Below are 20,910 nucleotides of genomic sequence, written 5' to 3'. Positions count from 1 at the left end.
AGCCTTTCTTCTGAAGTTTATGGCAGCTAAATTTTTAGTCTATGGAGTAGTAAATTTTCGATAAATTTTTAAAGAGCACTAATACTGCTTATCTTCAAGATGTGTGTAATTTGAGCTACGGAGCTTAATTGGCTAACAAGTTATATTGTTGGACATGTGTATTTTTGAACTGACTCTGGTCTGTTTGTCGCCGGTTTGTGAGCATGGCATTTCCCCCATCTACAATACCAAACTCCTAAAGGTACCAAGGAAGATATGAATTTCATTTTACTTCGTATTCCAGTTACCGATTGTACGAACAGAGGAACGTCTGAGGAAGACACACTTCCTGAATTCCATTTATGGTATTTCGGTAGTCAATTTAACTATTCTCCGTTAGGTGATATTCTTTTTTCACTTCGTCATTCTTAGTCCGCCATATCTAGTTGGAAGATCTGTTTTCTTGCAAATTACATAAATTTACTATTGTACTATGTATCTGCATGCAAATAGATTCCGATTGACAAAACTCCCCAGATAATCACGCGTGTCATCTAATGTTCCGTTCCGTTTGAGCCATTGACACTGCCTAGTTATGTCTGGATGGCTGTGTGCTGCAGGTGCAGGTAAGGAATGTGTTCCGCACAGTTGACAAAGGCCGCATAACAACCACTCCTCTGCACAACATCTTCCCTCCCCGGGACACACGCTCTTGCCACGCCACATACCGCACAACCTTGCTACTCATCTCGACTAACTAAACAGATCAGTGCTGGATGAAAGTACGCGCTGACGCGAGCATGAAATTAGTCACATTTGACAATATTGAGAGAGTGTGTATGTGTGTGTGTATGTGCCTTCCACTGCAACAGACTGTGCTGACTAAGGATGGTTGGTTAGCTCGGTGCGCGGCTGCTTGACTGTTTGCTTGGTTGTTGGGTTGGTTGGTTGGTTGGGTGTAAGCAGGCGGAGCGCAGTGAATGAATAAAATAGCTGAAATGGATGAGATGATTCGAATTGATTAAATGCGCAGAAAATCAAAATTTGTCATGCATTGTTCGCAGGCGACAACTGTTGTTTGAATGAGTGTCGTTATATAATGCTCGATATTCTGTATTGTGTGACATACAACAACAGCAACTACAGAAAAATTCCTCATCGCATGAATTGTAACAATGGCAACACTTGTGTTTGAACTGGAAAATATGTGCTTGCTGAGGACAGTGTGTGTGTGTATGTGGGTGCACTCTTGTGTGTCAAAGCTAAAGGTAAATATGTGTATGTAGGGAAAGCAAGTACAACAACAAATTGCATTGAGTTGGCATAGGCTTTAAAAACTAACTTAGTTTTTTTGAGTATGCTGAAGGACAACTATAGTCTGTTTGGTAGTCTTAAACACGCATTCTAATTAATTTCTTGTTTTTCAATACAAATTCCAACCACAAAAAATTAAAAAAACTTCAGAACGATACAAGGAACACATAGCTTGTTTCACGAATTGGTTTTTCAGTTGATATTACATTTACAAAAAATTTGGCGCAAAACTCAAAAATTTGCGAAAGATATATGCAATATCCGACGGTGCTTTATCGTCGTGCAAAAACCAAGAGTTGTCGGCCCATAAATCCGGTCTTTTTACGAATGGCTTCGCGCAAAGAACGCATAACACGCAAATAGTATTTATTGTTGACAGTTTGGTCGGTCGGAAGGAATTCGGAGTACACCTCACCTCGATAATAAAAGAAAACTTTCAACATAACCTTGATTTTTGACCTGGTTTGATGTGGTCTTCTCGGCTTCGGCTCACCATTGACACGATATTCAGCCTATTGATCGTCTGTTTCCGGATCGTAAGCATAGATCCAAGAATCATCGCTCATGCTTTTCGAAAAAAAAATTTGTTATTTTGGAACCAATCGTGCTTTCACTTTTCTTAGGCCCAAATGCTCTTTCAAAATGGTTTTCACTTTTGCTTTCGATATTCCAAAGATACCAGTAAGATTCTACTTCAGACAGACAAGCGTTTACTAAGCACAAATGATTATTTTGATGTGACATTTGGCATATCGCAATAAAATCAATTCACTCCTAAATCAGAAAAGTGGGCCACTTACAAGATCGAAAGGTGGCCAAGCCAGGATTGACTATCAGAAAAGTTTTGCTATGTATTTTTGGGATTGACAGTTAATCAATTCAATATCGCCTTACAGGAAGGGATCGATTCCACCTGCCTTTAAAAGTTGCATTATCTAATTACCTTGAAAATGGCAGAAAACTTTTGATTGACTTCTTATTCCAGGAAACAAACAGTATGAGTTGGTGAATTATGAAATTGAAGTTCAAAAATATCAGAGCCGATGTATTTCCAGGAAGCAAACAATTATTATTTTGATATTCACAGCAAGCAACTCATGCAGTTATAGTGAATGGTTGACTCTATGCCGAATACACAGGGTTGTGGAAATATCGAGCCGATTTTCAGGGCTACGATTGGCACTATATCTTTCCTATCGGACAGAGAGGGCAATCGGACTCATAATTTTATATTACCGCGTGTGAAAGGCGGTGATTTTGAAAAAATGAAAAGCGTTCAGTATCGGTCATTGATTCGATGCTTGTTTTTAGAAGGGAAATTTTAGTGAAATAAAAGATCGCTTGTAGACTGTATGTACTGAGACCTTTTTCTTTAGATGTTTTTGGATATATGTACATATGTATGTACATGCGTAGGTGCTTTAAAAAAGGATATCATAACAAAAAGTGCATAAGTAAGCTTTAGGCATGACTGATACCACCGGAAAGGTAACTGCTACCGTTTTCTGGGATTCAGAAAGTGTGATCAACTACTTGGAGAAGAACAAAACGATTACAATACTCTGCTCTGCCGAATTACTGGTTTAACGTTATTATTTGGTGAAGAAAAAAGTGATATTTCACCATGACATCGCTCGAGCTCACACATTCGTCGTCCACAGCCAAATTGGTCGAACTAGACGACGAAGTGTTAACTCACCCAACATCCATCACTTGATTAACTTGATTTAGCGCCGTACGACTTTTGTTGTTTCAAACTTGAAAAAGTCTTTCACCGAGCAGAAATTTTAGTCAAATAAGGAGACCATTGCCGCGTCCGTAGGTTACTTCCATGTTAATATATTTTTAAGTGCTTTATGAATCCACTGGAGATCGTGAAATAGAGAAAAACCAACATCCTGCGACTTCCTCCGTTGTTGAAATTGAAATGGCTACTACGAAGAATGAGCAATGCTTAATAGAGCGAGTTGATTTATAGGGAGCCAAAAAAATAGAAAATTGCATATACGGGAATTATTCTACTGATTTTTCTAAATAACTTAGATCAAAGAACTATCGGTCTAAAACCGGTTTCGAAGCAGCGATTTTTAAGGCGAGGTTTTTTAGGTGGTGCATTTTGATATTCTATTGATCATTTGTCGAAATCGGTCAGATCCGACAACTATATCACATATCTTCCATACAACCGATTATTCAGATGCTTTAAGCTTCGTGTTAAAAATCGCTCACTCGAGACCGACCCATAAATCTTTTGGCAAACTTGTTCAGAATGAATCGTGGAATATTTTCCGCTTATGCGATTTTATAGAAAAAAATCAACCCGCTCTAGTATTTGAGGGATAACAATGAACTCGCTAGAAACTAAAGATCACCTATGAGAATAGAATCGAAAATCAGATTAATCGTCGCTTTCTCATCGCTTAAACTACAGATACTTTAATTTCAAACTTTCGTCAACGTATCTACGTAAATGAAAAAAGCTTTGTGACTCTTTGTAAAAAATGTTTCAAATCGATGTCTCAAAAACATGGCTAAATGGACTTACAACGCTACAGATACGTTAATTTCAAACTTTCGTCGACGTATCTACATAAATGAAAAAAGCTTTGTGGGGCTCTATGTGAAAAATTTACGTGGTAAAATTTCCGATCGATGCCTCAAAAACATGGCTAAATCGACTCAATTAGTCAACTTGATCATTTATTTATATATATTTTAGGATCTCCGATGTTTCCTTTAGGGTTCCTGGCAATCTTAATATACCCTGTTCAGTCTAACATATAACAAATATACATACTTATATAAACAAATAAAGGTGTGTAAAAAAACAATTATTGTTGCAAGCTTGTCGCCCCAGTAAACCACACCCACTGGCGCACATTTACAGGCCAACCGCCCCACCCGTCATTTGTTGCAATATGTGTCACATTAGCCACAGTCGGTAATTGTTTGTACCTCGACCTCGACGGCGATTATCTGAGGATGGTAACAAGATTGCGCCCAAATCTTCAAAGGTGCTTAGCAGATAGGCCATAAAACTAATGCCATTGTTAGAGACAACACAAATTTCACTTCCTAGTACCGTTTTATTTGTCGCTCAGCCGTGGCGGTTTTCAGTGATTTGCCGATTACACGCCAGCCAAACAGGCAGCTAGCCTCCCTCGAATTCGTCATCACGCTCACCCTGAGCGCACTGCGTGTCACATAACCTTATTTGTGCATGAAGCAACAACAACAATAATGTTGCATAAAATAGTGGTGGTCGTAGTTGTGAACAAGGCGTAACATCCTTTGCACAGATCATTAATCAATTTTGAACAGTGCCAAGGATACTAAAAGCGAACAGCTAAAATTTAACAACAACACGCATACACTCGCACATTGTCGTGTGGCAGCAGTGCAAACAAAGTGCGCAAGTGGCAAGTGAATGCACACAAACAAATGGAAAAAATCGCATGAAAAAGTAGGAAGAAAGTTACGCAACCGCAAACCCTTCGCACCCCACCACAAATTCGACACTTGTTTACTCGTATTTTTATGCATTTTTTCCGGCATCACGCATCACGTGCGGGCTGGACCATGGTCCAATATATCGGGTGATTTAAGAGCTTGATAACTTTTTTAAAAAAAACGCATAAAATTTGCAAAATCTCATCGGTTCTTTATTTGAAACGTTAGATTGGTTCATGACATTTACTTTTTGAAGATAATTTCATTTAAATGTTGACCGCGGCTGCGTCTTAGGTGGTCCATTCGGAAAGTCCAATTTTGGGCAACTTTTTCGAGCATATCGGCCGGAATAGCCCGAATTTCTTCGGAAATATTGTCTTCCAAAGCTGGAATCGTTGCTGGCTTATTTCTGTAGACATTGACGTAGCTAGTCATCTGTGTGGGTGGCATGTAGCCTTCGAGTCAACATTTAAATGAAATTATCTTCAAAAAGTAGTGGTTTCAAATAAAGAACATGAGATTTTGCAAATTTTATGCGTTTTTTTAAAAAAAAAGCTCGTGTATAGTGGCATTTGTCATCCTTCCTTCGGCACCGAGTGGCAGCTCGACTTTTTCGGTGCATACAAAAAAGCACAATTTCTGGTTTTGCCTTTGTCAACTTGTTTTCTTTGTGCTATATTTTTCTCTGCACTTTGCTGTTTTCGCCTTGTTTGCTGTCCGATCAGCTACGCCCCCTTTGTCGCCGGCATGGATGGATGGCGCACGCTTGATGTATTCAGTTGCTCGTCGTGAATGTGTAAATTACGCAATTAATTACCATTTTATCGGCGCATTTAAATGCACATCACGCTTGTGGCACTGGCTTCGCTGCAATACAGCCGAGTTGTAAAGGCCACGTGTAACGAGCATATAAATAGGTGATGTGCTTTGGTGGTGCGTACTTTTGTATTTGGTACTCGGGTGTTGGCTATATCAGTAGTCATGTTATTTGCGCGTTGTTGTACCATAATGGACCAGCACTGCAAAATTCCTGCAAATTGTGTCAAAAGTGTACAAGATATAGGGAGAAAATGGGTTTTTTCCATAGCTTTTAATAAGATGTCTTGTAAATTTACTATCAATTTCCTCAAAAACCGTATTGTGAGAATTGTGGAATTTGTGTGGCTTTTAGTTCCTAAATTTTATATACTTAATATCGAAGGTATTTTGTAAAAATTCACTTTTGTTCGAACCACCTCATGAAACTTGTAGGTAGGTGGATAACGGGGGGCGGCAGAACATCCTTGGCCCCGGGAGCCCGAAGTTGTAGCTACGCCACTGTGGACCAGTCATTCTAATGTTTAAAATTTTAGAATGCGAACAATGCGGTAGAGGCTTCTTCGTCTAGGTTTCCATACCAAAGCTATTCTTGGTACATCTTTCTTTACAACTCTCAAATGGTAATCGACCTTTTGGTTATCCACGTTATAGCAACCGGTTAAGTACTGTTAGCAAGACGGTACAACAAGCCTGGCAACGTGTGAAAATATTCCTTCTTTAAAATGTTCTATTGGTTATCGAATATTATCACGAAATATACTGTGTGGGTCTATCAAGTCAATGTTTTATGCTGATGAAGGAATTAAGACTAACCAGTTGGAATGCTAGAAACATTTGTGAAAAATTAAACAAAAAAACAGTAATCATAAATACGTTCTCATTAGCAATATGACCAATAGTGGCCCAGTGATATATTATTGATTATATTAAAGCCCAAGGCAAAATATACCTTATTCTTCTTAGTTATTCGAGTCATTTGTATTCGTGATTCTAGTCAAATTCAGCCACTTCCATTAATTTTCTATACAAACTTCGGTCTTGACTTTCTACCACCAGTAGAACTTTTACAGAACCCCAGAGTTTATATTCATTTGGATAACATTTCTAAATAACAAAACATATTAAATACGAGCTGGACAACTTCTGGTTACATGCAATGTACTATAGCCGTCCGATCCGAATATTTTCGGAGATTGTAACCGTGCCTTAGAAAACAATGTATGACAATTTCTTGCAGACATCCGCAAAATGAAATTTTTTTCCAAATAAGGACATGATTTTGATCGAACAATTCGTAATATAGTGATCCAATATCAGCGGTCGCTACAAATGAGCAGCTGATCGGGGAGAAAACTATGGCGTATGCAAAATATCAGATCGATACATATAACCAAAATGGAGGGAGTAATTCGCGTATATACTCAGCTCAATACATCGGTCTTTTATATAGCCATTTATTTCATAGGGTTTTCCATGATCCCTGCTGAGTGATACAAGCTTTTATCTTGTTCAAAAATAGTTCAAAAAACGACTCTTAGTTTTACATATCATGTAATGAACTAATTACCAATTACTGTTACTTGTTCGATACCCGGTACTCGGTAACGACTTCATTCGAACCTACATTCACTATCTCGCTTTTGGAATAGAGATTGAAGGGTAGAGATTTTTTTCATTTGTTCGGCAGCCACCTGCAGATGAAAAACAAAGTTGTGCAAGTAACGCACGTGTCATTTGTGAGTGAATTCTTGCCGCTGCTTATGCAACCACCATTTAGAGGCACATATGATATATGGCTGTTTGTAAGTGCATATAAATGTACATACTTGCATATTGTCTGTACGGAAAAGTAAGCATCAATTTCACCACTATTAAAAAGAGTTACGAGCACTATGCCTACTCGAATAATGTGTCAGTGCAAGATGAACACTGGCCTTTGTGAGTGCGCAGAAGAACGAGATTTAGGAGCCAGTATTACTATTTCGCTCTGACTTCTACTTTAGGACTTTACTGCTTTCAAGGGAATTGCAAACGATGTTATTAAGTGGCTAGGATTAAAAGATACTCCTTTAGAATATAAATAAAAAGTAATTTTTTGTTTAGATCCAATATTAATACTAACTTACAAACTACAAACTAGTATTATAATATTTAGAAAAGAACTTGAATGTAACGTAGTAAGTTTGGTTTAACTTTTTAAGCTGATAGACTAGATCTCCGTCGTGAACCGTTACAATACACAACTGATGACTGAAGGTCACTTGTTTTAACAATTGAGCTTTAAAATGAATTTACCTCAATTTTTCAAAAAACTTCGACAATTGAAAGTCCGGTAATATAGTTCACCTTACTGCATTAATTGCTATTCAAGAGTTTGGTTTCCTCCAAGCCAAATGGATTTTTGCTTGCTTGCAAGCAAATTATTCAGAATATTGGAAAAGGCTTTCAGGGATAATTGTTTGTCGCAAGCAAGTGTGCTTGATTGGTACAAATTATTCAAAGAGAGTCGAGAACACGTTGACGACGAACCAAATCCAGGACAGCCACCAACATCAACTGATGATCATCACGTCAATAAAATAAGGGAATTGGTGCTTGAAAATCGCACTTACTGGCATAGTTGGAATATCGGAAGGATCAGTGAAAACCATTTTGAAGATCATTTGGGCCTAAAAAAATGAAACCACGATTGGTTCCAAAAACACTCAATTTTTTCGAAAAACAGCTTCACGTTAATGTCTGTGAAACAATTATTTCCGACTACTAGGATTTGACGAAACATTTTATTACTGGCGATGAGTCTTGGAAACATGCTTACGAATCGGAAACATACGATCAATTGGCCAAATATCGAATATAAAAGGTGATCCCAAGCCGAAAAAACCACGTCGAAGCAGGTCAAAAATCAATAACAGTTTTCTTCCATTATCGAGATGTGGTGCATTCCGAATTTCTTCCGATTGGCCAAACTGTCAACAAGGGATATTATAGGAGTGTTATGCATCGTTTACATAAAGGTATTCGACCAAATTCATGAGCCGACATCTCTTGGTTTTTACACCACAAAAATGCACAGTCGCATACTGCAATGATTCTTCGTAAGTTTTTCGCCAATTTTGCAACAAATATCGTGCCGCAACCACAGTATTCGCCCGATTTAGCTCCGGGTGACTTTTGGCTATTCAGCAAACACAAACGACCGCTCTGGGGAAACCGTTTTGAGTCAATTGAAGACAATAAAGATGAAACGCTACGCGCATTGAAGGTTTTTTTGGTAGTTGACTTTATCAACTGTTTCGAAGATTGTAAAAAACGTTAGCGCAAGTCTGTTGGGTCTAAGGGGAATTACTTTGAGGGGGACGACATAGATTTTTAAGAATAAATTAGGATAAGATTCTGAACAAAGTCTTACTCTTATATCCCGATACGATATTATATGTTAAATTTCTACAATTGGGCACCTTAAATGTTAATGCTATGATCTACTTATATCTAAACTTTTTCCTCTGCAAATCCCCACCAAATTTGCTGATTCGTATTACGATGTAACAACAGCCATACAAAGACCCTTTAATCGCTATTAAATAAAACAATGCCAATTCAAAAGGACGACTTACCTACATACACACAAATTCACAGCCATTATGCTCGAAATAATGCGTTCGGCGAAGTCAGTTGGAAGCAGTCAAAAGTCATTGCTTTTCAAAAGCTTAAGTCGGAAACAATGAGGCATTTGTTGGCGTTGCAACAAGTGGCTGTAAAATTTTAGCGAATCCTTTCATTGTTTTCGGGTGTGCGTGTGTGTGTAAAGTATTTGCGGCTTGCAATTGCCGATAAAAAACGAATTATGCTCTACGTCACTACGGAAAATATTTGAATACATTTCAATAGATTGTGTTGCCATTTGGCTTATCCGAGTACAAAATTCAAACTAGATTAAGCGGCATTCTCTTAATGCGTTTAATATTATGCACTTTGACATTAACTGTTTCTCACATTGTAGAAATTATGCAAATAGTTTAACAAACAGCGATAAGCTATCGGGTATTTATTGGTGAATTGTCAATAAAATTTTATTCGAACATAAGGCCGCACTGTTTTGCTTTTTGTTGGCAGTTAAATACTATGATTATAAGATCAATTTGGCATTTTCGACTTGAACTTCTTCATTGGTAAGTTCTTCTTCTTTATTGGTGTAGACACCGGTTGCGTGATTATGTCCGAGTTTACAACACGAGTCAGTCGTTCTTCCTTTTCATAGCTTGGAGATTCCAAGTGTAGCCAGGTCCTTCTCCACCTGGTCAACAGAGTGGAGGTCTTCCTCTACCTCTGCTTCCATCGGCGGGTACTGCGTTGAATACTTTCAGACATGACCTAGCCTGCGTAGTCGCCGACTCATCAGATGTTGCCATCGTTCATGCCCCTGCACCATATAGCAGGACGAGAATGATGAGTGACTTGTAGAATATGGTCTTGGTTCATCGAGAGAGGAATTTTGTTTTATATTCCAACATCTTCAAAGCAGGTTGGTCTGATAGCGATAACGTTTTCATTTGCCAATTTTTCCGCCACTCAAAGAATTTTTCTCGAAAACTGGTAACGCCGACTCATCAGATGTTGTCATCGTTCATGCCCCTGCACCATATAGCAGGACGAGGATGATGAGTGACTTGTAGAATTTGGTCTTGGTCCATCGAGAGAGGAATTTTGTTTTATATCCATCTTCAATAGTGGTCATTATCTTGTTAACTCGGACATCTGTGCTTCCCATAAGGTGGTTATCTTGTTTTTGTAATTTAGCCACGAATCGATTCAATAATTCTGCATATTAGAACTCTGCAATCGGCTTGCACTTCTCCGGCTAAATGAGAATCTCAGAACACGATGGCAATCCCCTTTTCAGTTGATAGGACAGTCTTCGCCCATTTTTCGAGCAAGTTCGAAAGCGTCCCACTTTTTCAACTTTTCCGTAATCTTCGGGGATATCAGTGGATTAATGTTTCGTCAACGATCACAAAACAACACAGAAACTCTTTCAAATTACGTTTACACAACGTCAAGTAGCCTTGAAGTGATCGCACGGTTGCGCTTGTTGTACGAAGTAAACAAACGCAGCATCTATAGCGCCGACAGCTTTCGGATTTCTAATGTAAGTCGCAGCTATTATTTATCAATACGAAATTGTCAACTTTTGTCACAGTATCCTTCCTAGGAGCCATTTCCGAGGCACCGGGGTTTCATAAGCCATGCCCACACGACACCACTCGGCGAATTTCCCTTCCGAGAACAAGACTCGTATTACGGATTAATATTTTTCTATCTTCATATTTCCAAAATCTTCTTCTTAAGCCGGTTAAAACAAAATTATCGATTCCGATTCGACGAAAATTGGCAGTAGCTCTCTGTGAAAATGTACTACATGTAAGTAACTTTTTCTTTTAATGGAAGGCCGCCTTAGTCAGCTAGTAATAAAAGACATTTTCATCTTAATACGAGTATAATCCAATTGAAGTTAAAATCCGCCTGTTCTTTTGCTGTTTACTCTTCTACAGCTGGTCCTTACAGAAACCCAACTCCACCTTCTTGACTCGATTTGATTTTGAGCGACTTAGGTTAAATAAGAACTTCACGCTACCTTAGACTCCCTAAAGAATTATATTTCTTCAAAATCAATGTTCTTAAAGAAGTTTTACACTTCACAAGAGATACGAATACTAAAGAGACTTTGAAAAATAGGAATTTAATTTTTTCGGTGTATAACGTCATGCCGGCAATCAAAATCTCGAACTTAAGAATTCCGACAGTCGAAATACTGATTTGTCGGTATTTTAATGTGTCGACATTTTAAACTTCGGTATTTTAAGCGTATTCCATATTTTTTTCCTTGTCAACTCTAAAAGACGAAAACATAACGAGGAAAACACTTAAGAGGCCCAGTTTGTAAGAAAATAGTTTGTTCCAAAATCAATAAAAGACTTAAACTTTAGCTGCTTAAAACAATGTATACCCATAGCTTCATGACTTGGACTTCACTTTAACATATAAGGATAATAAATTCGGCATAATATCGAACATTTACGATGGCTATAAGTATTGGACGTAGAACTGAACGCTCTTAATGATACCTCGACTCTTTAAACATTGCATTTTACGCAACCAAAACCAATTAGACACAAGGATAGGCGGCTTGAAAGCTTCAAATCGGCAACATATGCACACGCACTTGATGGCTGGCTTGCGCTTATAAGTAACTATATAGATATGTGTGTATGCATGTATATTGGCGAAAGTCTGTGGACAAGTATGTTGAAACTCTTGTACGAAACGCTTAGAGCACAAACACCTCATTCATACCAGAATGCGTCGAATTGAATGCAAAGTTGTGCCGGACGATGGCGCCAAAGTGCTGGTGGATTCTAAGTGAAATCCTTGATAGCTTCATTTGAAATTGTTTCAAGGATTTTGTGAATACATGAAGTGAGATGCTTTCATTGCCTTACGACTTGCCTGGCATGTGCTTGCAGCAGCAACATTTATGTGTGGTCTGTAGTGTGGTTAGTAGGAAATAGTGTCGAATAATTTATTTTTTTAGATTAATAATAACTACAAAAACAAATAAAAATGTGGCCTGGATATATTCGCAAATTTTGATTTCAAGTGATTTATGAGGGAGATATATGAATAAATCTTCCGCAGAACTTTTTCTCGAAAACTCGTAACGCCGACTCATCAGATGTTGCTATCGTTCATGCCTCTGCACCATATAGCAAAACGAGGATGATGAGTGAATTGTTGAGTTTGATCTTTATTAGTCGAGACAGGGCTTTATTTCTCAATTGCCTACTCATTCCGAAGTACCATCTTTTGGCAAGAGTTATCCTGCATTGGATTTCTAGGCTGACATGGGAGCCAAGTCGCAAGTGCGACGACTGTTTGTTTGATGACAAGAGATATTTCGCCTTGCCGTCATTCACAAGCAGACCTATACGTTTCGCTTCCTTATACAGTCTGGAGAAAGCAAAACTAACGCCGCAGTTGTTGAGGCCAATGATATCATTGGCGTACGCCAGAAGCTGATCACTCTTATGGAAAATTGTACCTTCTCTATTTAGCTCTGCAGCTTATGTATATTATTTTCTCCAGCAATTGATTGAAGATGTCACACGATAGGGAGTCTGCTTGTCTAAAACCTCGATTGGTATCGAACTGCTCGTAAAGGTCCTTTCCGATTCTGATGAAGCTTTTGGTATTACTCAACGTCAGTTTACTCAGCCGTAACAGTTTTGAGGGGATACCAATTTCAGAAATAGCGGCATAGAAGCAGTTCCTTTTCGTGGTGTCGAAGGCGGCTTTAAAATCGACGAAGAGGTGGTGTGTGTAGATCTACCTTTTACGGGTCCCTTTTCCAAGTTTTGTGGCCTGGAGAAAATATAGTCGATAGTAGATTTTCTAGGTCTAAAGCCACACTCATAAGGTGCAATCAATTTGTTGACCGTGGGCTTTAATCTTTCACACAGTACGCTCAATACAACCTTATTTGCGATGTTGAGGAGGCTTATCCCACGGTAGTTGGCGCAGATTATGGTATCCCCTTTTTGTGTATTGGGCAAAGAACACTTAAATTCCCATCGTCGGGCATTCCCCTTATCCTTCTTCGCAGCCGTATTTGAATAGCTCGGCCGACAATCCATCGCCGCTTTGTTGTTCTTTAGACGGGTAATTGCTTCGAACTTCTTCATGGTCGGGCAATGAAACGTCCAATCCATCATCATCTATTGAGGAACCGGGTTCATCATCTCCTGGTGTTATGCTTTCACTGCCATTCAGTAGGCCGTTCCCTCTATAATTTCAGTATGCTCTCAGCATCAGTCACTACATCACCTCTGGGGGTTCTGCAAAATAATGCCCCGGTCTTGAAACCTTCTGTTAGTTGCTGCATCTTTTAATAGAATTTTCGAGCATTCTCTCATCCCAGGCTGCTTTGATCCTCTTCTTGGGGTGTTTTTTTTTACATGGCGGGCTCCAAACCCAGCGCACAACTCTGGGGAGGGGATGATTCGCCTTCTCACTTTAGCTCGCCTTCAAACGGATGTTTTTCTGCTGCTCAGAGGATACTTGGTTCAAGACCGGAAGTCGTGATCTGCTTGAGCAATGTGTAAACGAATCATTTCTGGTCACTCCCAAGTGAATTGCGCTTAGAGAACTTTCCTCACTTGCATGAACTTCCACACATGGCTCCATCCTCCAACATCATTTAGGTTTATCAAGCTTTCCACGAAGCTTGTAAGATCCAGAAGGAAACGCCGAAGACCTTTCAAAATATAAACATATGTTATACATATGATCAGAGTGACGAACTGAGACTATTAAGCCAAGTGCGTCTGTAAGTCTGCCTGCCTCAGTGTTTGAGGTATTGGTCTGAAATTTTGCAGACCGTTTTTTCCTCAATAAATCATTTTTTTGTTGAAATCACAGATATCGCATCACTCTAGTTAAAGCTGAAATACAAACTTAATGATCAAGACCAAGTCCGTCGTTTTAGTAAAAATCACGTAAAATTCAATTTATGCAAAAAAAATTCCTACAGCCATTGTTGCCACACGTTTCTGCTGTGTTGCTGAAGCATTTGGGTTCACTTCGTTGACGCCAACGTAGGCATTACTAAATACTGAGCATTGATATGCACATATCCACTTACATAAGTGTATACACAAGTGTGGGTGTGCGTGTTTGCGCACTTACGAGTAGATGGTTGCACGTACAAGAACATATTGGTGTTTGCCAGCGCATGTAAATATTCATATTTGCAATAGTGTAACGTGTTGAAATTAGCATTTATGAATTCTCGTCCAAATGTCGATAGCGATGGCGATGGTGATGTCGATGTTGAGCGTCTTGCCGTTTGCTATTGATGTTGCCGCTATTGCGAAACGCTCTCGTATTGGTAATATCTAAGGACGATATAATCAACCGTTGCGCAGCTATTAGAGTGGTTCGTGCAACATGCCAGCAGCGTCAGCACCGGCAGCAGCAGCAGCAAAGTCAATTTGCATTCGAACTTAATTTTAAAGCTGGCAAATACGCATGTGTTTGTCATCTGCAGCGATACGAGGAGACTTTAATTTCAGTTAAAGACATTTGCTACTCTGTGAACAGTTTAAACTGTGAAATCAAGATTTATGTAAACATGTGCTTTATATATATTTATAGTAATGAGGGAATTAAAAATGTTTGCATAATTCTTTTCAACTGTTTTTGATACGTCAAATTGTTGATAAGTGGCGAATCAAACAAAGAACTGGTATGAAACTCAAAGAGCTACATTTTTTACTAAAAAAGAGAAATTAATATAAGATTACGTATTCCTTAAGGGGGTATTCTGGTTTAGAAATTAGAAAAATCTATTTTTTTTTGCATATTTTTATAGTAGAACCCCTCAAGAAATGTTACTAAGAGGATTTTTCGAAATTCAAATTATTTTCCGAGTAACAGCTCATTTTGTGACTCCGACTGCGCGCGACTAGTTCTCAAACTTTAAACTCGTTTTTCTCGTAACTACTTTTCTAGAAACGGTGTGCATGATATCTCAAGTTCTACTCAACCGATTGACATGAAATTTTACACAGAGCTTTCTTATACATTATAGTATCGCACTACGAAGAGCTTTCGAAAGAATTTTTTTTTTTATTTTTAAAAAATTCCGAACCTCAAAAAAAGGGAAAATACGAAACTTTTTTTTCAAACCTCCACCATTTTGTAAAATTTTTTTTTTCAAAAACGCTTCGTAGTGCGATAACTACACTTTTACTCTTCACGGATTTCGCATAAATTTTCATTTTACGTCACGGAAAGGATTTATATCCTGCACACCAGGACAAGCCATTGATTCATCAGTCTCTACTTCGCCGACCTGCAGTTTTTATGAATTTAATTTTTTTCTTATATTATTTATGTTTTGTATTCTTAGAATATTAATAAAAACCATGTAAAAAATGGATAGTCAAAATAATTTTTGATTTTCTTTTATCGCGTCAAAAAAATACCTAAAATTCGGGCTTCTAAACCAGAATACCCCCTTAACCATACATTTTTAGTTTTTCCTAAGAAAATGGTGCAGTAAATAAGTAAAGACATATATGTAATAAAAGAAGAAACAGTTAAAGTTTAAAAATCTAAATATTTGTTTACCAGAGCAAACTCTGTTAGCCTCTTTCGATAAGTTTAATTTCAAACTACACCATAATAATGTTACGTATACGACCTGGCAACCAGTCAACGGCCAATATAAATAACTAATTTAGGGTGCGTAAAATGTTCGGAAGAATATACAAATATTTAACATCTAATAAAAAATAATCCATTATGTTTGCATTATATTGAAGGTTTCCTTTTAGCAATGTTATATAATAAAAATTATTTCAAATACTGGCAAAAAATGCGATAGACGATTTTCATAAGTTTCTCTTGATGCTGATATTTTTCACGATCAAAATCATTCTCTATTGACATATTTACTTATATATATTAAACAGGTAGTAATCGCATAGGGCCAGGTTCAGACTATAAGATAAATGCATTAGAACTTCACAACCCAGCTCTTGGAGCTTCTGTGTCCTGGCGTTATAAGAACAAAGGGGCCGATTGCTCCCTTCAAGTGGTCCAACACGAGTGGGGTGGGAGAGATACCGTGAGTTGAAGAGGAAAGTGAGGTGCATATGCAGACAAAAAAAAAGAGGCTGAAATGCGTGAAGAGTTGGAGAAGCTGACCGACAGGAGTGATGTTCGAAAATTCTATGAATAGATACGGCGACTAACAGAGGGTTTCAAAACTGAAATGTACTCTTGTGGAACCCCTAAACGCCATATAGTGACTGATGCCCAGAGCATACTAAAATTATGGACGGAAAAATTCTCCAGTCTGCTGAATGGCAGTGAAAGCATAACACCAGGAGATGATGAACCTGGTTCCCCAATAGATGATGATGGATTGGACGTTCCATTGCCCGACCATGAAAAAGTACGAGGCAATTACCCGTCTGAAGAACAACTAACCGACGGGGCCGATGGATTGCCTGCCAAGCTTTTCGATTTCAAAGCTGTTTTTGACAACACGAAAGGGAGCTGGCTTTATACCTTTACGTCTGAATCTGGTATCCCCGTAAAATTAGGTTTCAGACAAGAGACTCTCTTTCGTGTGATTTCTTTAATGGTGGGGAAAATAATACCAGCAGAAGAGAGAGATAGGGAATCTTATATAAGAGAGTACAATTCCTTGCGTACACCGATGACATCGATACAATCCGTCATAACAACTGCGCCGTTATTTCGGCTTTCTCCAAACTGGATAAGAAAGCGAAACGTATGGGACTGGTTGTGAACGTCATAACTTCGAAGTCGGAGATAATTTCGTCTATCTTGGAACCACTATTAAGACCAACAACAATGTCAGCCTCGAATTTTAAAGCAGAATATCTCTTTTCAACAGTTGTTACTTCGGACTGAGTAGGCAATTGAGAATTAAAGTCCTCTTTCGACGAACAAAGACCAAATTCTACAAGTCACTCATCATGCCCGTCCTGCTATATGGTGCAGTAGCATGGTCGATGACAACATCTGATGAGTCGGCGTTACGAGCTTCTGCTTAAGATGTATGGTCCTTTGCGCATTAGCAACGACGAATACCGCAGTCGATGGAACGATGAGCTGTACGAGATATGCGACGACATTGACATAATTCAACGAATTAAGAGACAGCGGCTTCGCTGGCTAGGTCATGCCCTCGGAATCAATGAAAACACTCCAACTATGAGAGTATTCGATGCAGGACCCGTCGAGGGAAGCAGAGGAAGAGAAAGACCCTCACTCCGTAGGAAAGACTGGGCGGAGAATGACCTGGTTACACTTGGAATTTGGCACCTAACAGCGAAAAGAAGAAACGACTGGTGTTCTGATTGTAACGTTTCGAGGTAGGTAGATCTGATTATATAAAGTCCGAAAATTCAGAAATTTATTTGAATCTAAATGCAGATGCTGCTAAAACAGCATCATGCAAATAAACTTATAGCTATATTTAACGTCCTCTACCACTTTTTTCTGACAGAAATTTGCAATATAAATGGTTATATATGTAGATATGTATGTGTATATAATTGTTCATGAAAAACTCGCCAAATCTGCGAATTGGCATGGAATCATAATATCGCTGAATTAAAATAGCTGTAATTCCGGCTTGTGCACTGCAATAATAACACCATCTAAACCACTAAGACGCATTCTAACACACAAACTAACATATAAGGAAGTAACGGCACAAAAGAAAATGGTACGCCAGGTATTCTTTTCATATTTACCGCAAGTTAAATTTTTTGTTATTTTTAAGTTACACGCGTTTCTTCCCTTTCCGGTGGTTATTTGCATTTTTCTGGACATCTTTGTATTCATTGCTGCATTTCTCGTATTCCTTCAACTCGTTGCAATAAACTTGGCGTGAAAATGTTTTCAAATAAACAAATGAAGATACATAATTATAAATACTTGCTGCTTTCTATGCAACGCATGCCAAAAAAATAGCAAAAAAAAATAAAAATATAAAGAGAATGAGACACACACTCGTACAAGGGCGGTCTGATAATTACTTAGCTTCGACAGCCGGTAGAACCACTATCGTATTTACTATCGTGTAGTTCGTTGTCGGGTATATTACTCTGAAACTGTGAGCCAAATCGAGTTCCTTGTTGTCGTGCGTGGTCGGGACCACAAAAATAAAAAAATGGAAAAAGATTAAAATCGGTTACTATTGGATTCATGTACTTGGAATGACATCCAGATAATGACGCAGTGAAATCAAAGAGCGCTCTGATAGTGTGTGATCTTGGTTTAATGGGTTTCAATGGTTGTCAGTATTTCGTGTTCCACGCACAGGTGTCCCGAAAAAGTTTCACGAAAGTTCACGATCTTGTACATCTTGTCCCGTAAAACTCGACTCTACTACTAAGGGAAACCACTATATAATGGTACATTGACGGTCCGAAAATGTCGAAAGGCATCGGTGCTGGTGGTGGTGGTGCGTCTGGCAAAGTAACTAATGGATAGTTTAACTTGACTAGGTTTAAAAGCGTATTCAACCTCCCGAGAGACAAATTCCGGCCCGGGTAGCATTTTAGACTGTAGGCTCAAGAAGCACCTATTTAACTGACGGTTCTACGGCACATAAACTCCCGAGCACCTGATGCTATACTTCACAGCAGTCTCTATACGCAGAATCAAGATCCTTGGATCTATGTAACCGAATAGTTATCAATTTTCCTCAACAGAAACTTATCCCTCACTGGAACTTATCAGTCTGCTGGGCCTAAGTGCATAGTTGTGACAGAGCGGAGAGCACAATAGACCTTAGGTCTCTGTGCAAGCCTCAATATGTATTTGTCTATTTATCTATGATCTCATATTGACAGAGCGATGATTAAAAATATGTGTGATTCAAGAATTTTTTCGTGGTTTTATGATCTTCGATGAAGCTTGAATCGACCGGAAAGGTGATCACTACCGTTTTCTGGGATTCACGAGATGTGATCAGTAGCAATTAGATTGAGAAGAACAAAACGATCACAGAGTTCTACTATGCGGAATAATTCGTCTGACATGATGTTTAGTCACCGAAAAAACAGCTCTATTTAGCAAAGAAACCCGCAACAAGGCTAACACCACCGCGCCGCCACTACAAATTTGTTCGAAATATGGCACGAACTGCTACCCCATAAGCAGTATTCTTCAGTTGGATTTGAAAAAAACTCGCCGAACAGAAATTCGAATGAGGCAGTTATTGCCTCCATAGAAGTCTACTTCACCGAAATCCAGAAACCATTTCAGATGTGATAGTGAAATTGGAGAGCCTTTGAGTCAAGTTTATCCAGCTAAAAGGAGGCTATACTAAGATATAAGCCGCTATTTTTTTCAAAATTTGCGTTTCGCTTTTGTAGGTTATATATTTATTGGTCCACTCTCGTAAATATATGTAAATCTGCGCGTATTATTACAATGCTGCCTTTATGTGGAAACTAAAACCGCCGTCTCCTAGCGATTTGCGCTGTGAGTAGCTCTACGCCCATACAAAGCCACTGCTCAGTAAGTAGTTACGCCTGTATGTATGTATGTATGGCACATAGAAGAAAGTAATGCGATAACCAAAAAAATACAATCAAAAGAAAAACATTTGAGCTAAAAATTTCATAAAAATGTTTTTATTACATTTCACGCGCAGGCTTGAGTCGCGAAAAACTGCTTATGCGAATGCGAGTGCGAGTGCGAGTATTATTCGCACAATAGCAAGGACTTAGTCATGGTTGTAGCTGCTGCTGGTGGATGGCGCACGCTTCGTCGGCAACACAATAGATGACAGTGGCGGCGTATTATGTAGAACACACACTCACACCCTCTCACTACCTCACATCCCCACACCTAGCCACCCACTGCTATACGATACAATCCAAGAAGAAAAGGAAGAGGAAGAAAAAAGCGCCAGAACATAGTCACATTCGCCTGAATTCACAAGAGCTACTGGGGTTTGGCCCCGGCAAGCGGTTCGGGGGCAATGCTCAAGTACTTCAAAGCGAAATTCACAAGTGGTACTTTGCATTTTACTTACTTACTTACGACAAGACCAAAAGGATATCGTCAACGTCTTGCTTTAGCCACTCGCTGCTTGGCATTTACATTTTTTATTTCTTACGAATTTTTATTTTTATATTTATTTTATACTTTGAGTCGTGTTCGAGCGAAAAGAAAAAGCAAGTGGAAAATAAAAATTAAATAAAATGACGACAACAACAACTATTGCCTACAACCCAAGCAGCAGTTGTCTTGGAAACTGCTCATGCAAATGCTTGAAAATTCGAATGTCTTATTCTTTTATTTATTTTGGTGATTTTGTCTCGCGTAGAAGCGGGAGACCGAAACAGGGTGCCATATTGAATTGCCTATATATTTTTGTAAGCGAAACTTTTGTGTGTAAAAGAACGGTTCTGATTTTGCTTGATCTAAAAATAGATGCCGTGGTCTTGGAAAATCGCGAGTGAAAATCGTCTCAGCAAATTACTTCTGAAGTATCATGCGTTTACAAAACTTAGATTGAACCATATGGGCCCTCACTGCTTCAACTTTAGCTCCTCGGGAACTGACGGTCATATAAAAATTGATTTTCGAGGTTCCCTAATTTTTTAAAGAAAAAACAGAATCATAAAATTTAATGGGGAATGGTATTATTTTTGGAAGATTATCTCTTAGATAACGATAACGGTCCTCATTGATGCTTACGTTCTCACCGGCTTCATTTTTGAAGAAATATGGACC

At 38.7% G+C, this 20,910-nt stretch overlaps 1 protein-coding gene across 1 annotated transcript in view; it reads right to left on the bottom strand.

The window, feature by feature from the left end:
- Nucleotides 1-7,327: 7,327 nt before the first annotated feature.
- Nucleotides 7,328-20,910, bottom strand: part of LOC126762428 (cell division control protein 6 homolog) — a 133,951-nt gene continuing 120,368 nt past the window's right edge. Inside the window, exon 3 of the mRNA XM_050479150.1 lies at nt 7,328-7,341. The gene's annotated coding sequence lies outside the window, so the exon portion shown is untranslated. The remainder of the gene's footprint in view (nt 7,342-20,910) is intronic.

Source organism: Bactrocera neohumeralis, chromosome 6 (genome assembly GCF_024586455.1).
Source record: "Bactrocera neohumeralis isolate Rockhampton chromosome 6, APGP_CSIRO_Bneo_wtdbg2-racon-allhic-juicebox.fasta_v2, whole genome shotgun sequence".
Taxonomy (NCBI): domain Eukaryota; kingdom Metazoa; phylum Arthropoda; class Insecta; order Diptera; family Tephritidae; genus Bactrocera; species Bactrocera neohumeralis.
The sequence above is the reverse complement of the archived record's forward strand: the minus strand, read 5'-3'. Positions and strand labels throughout refer to the sequence as shown.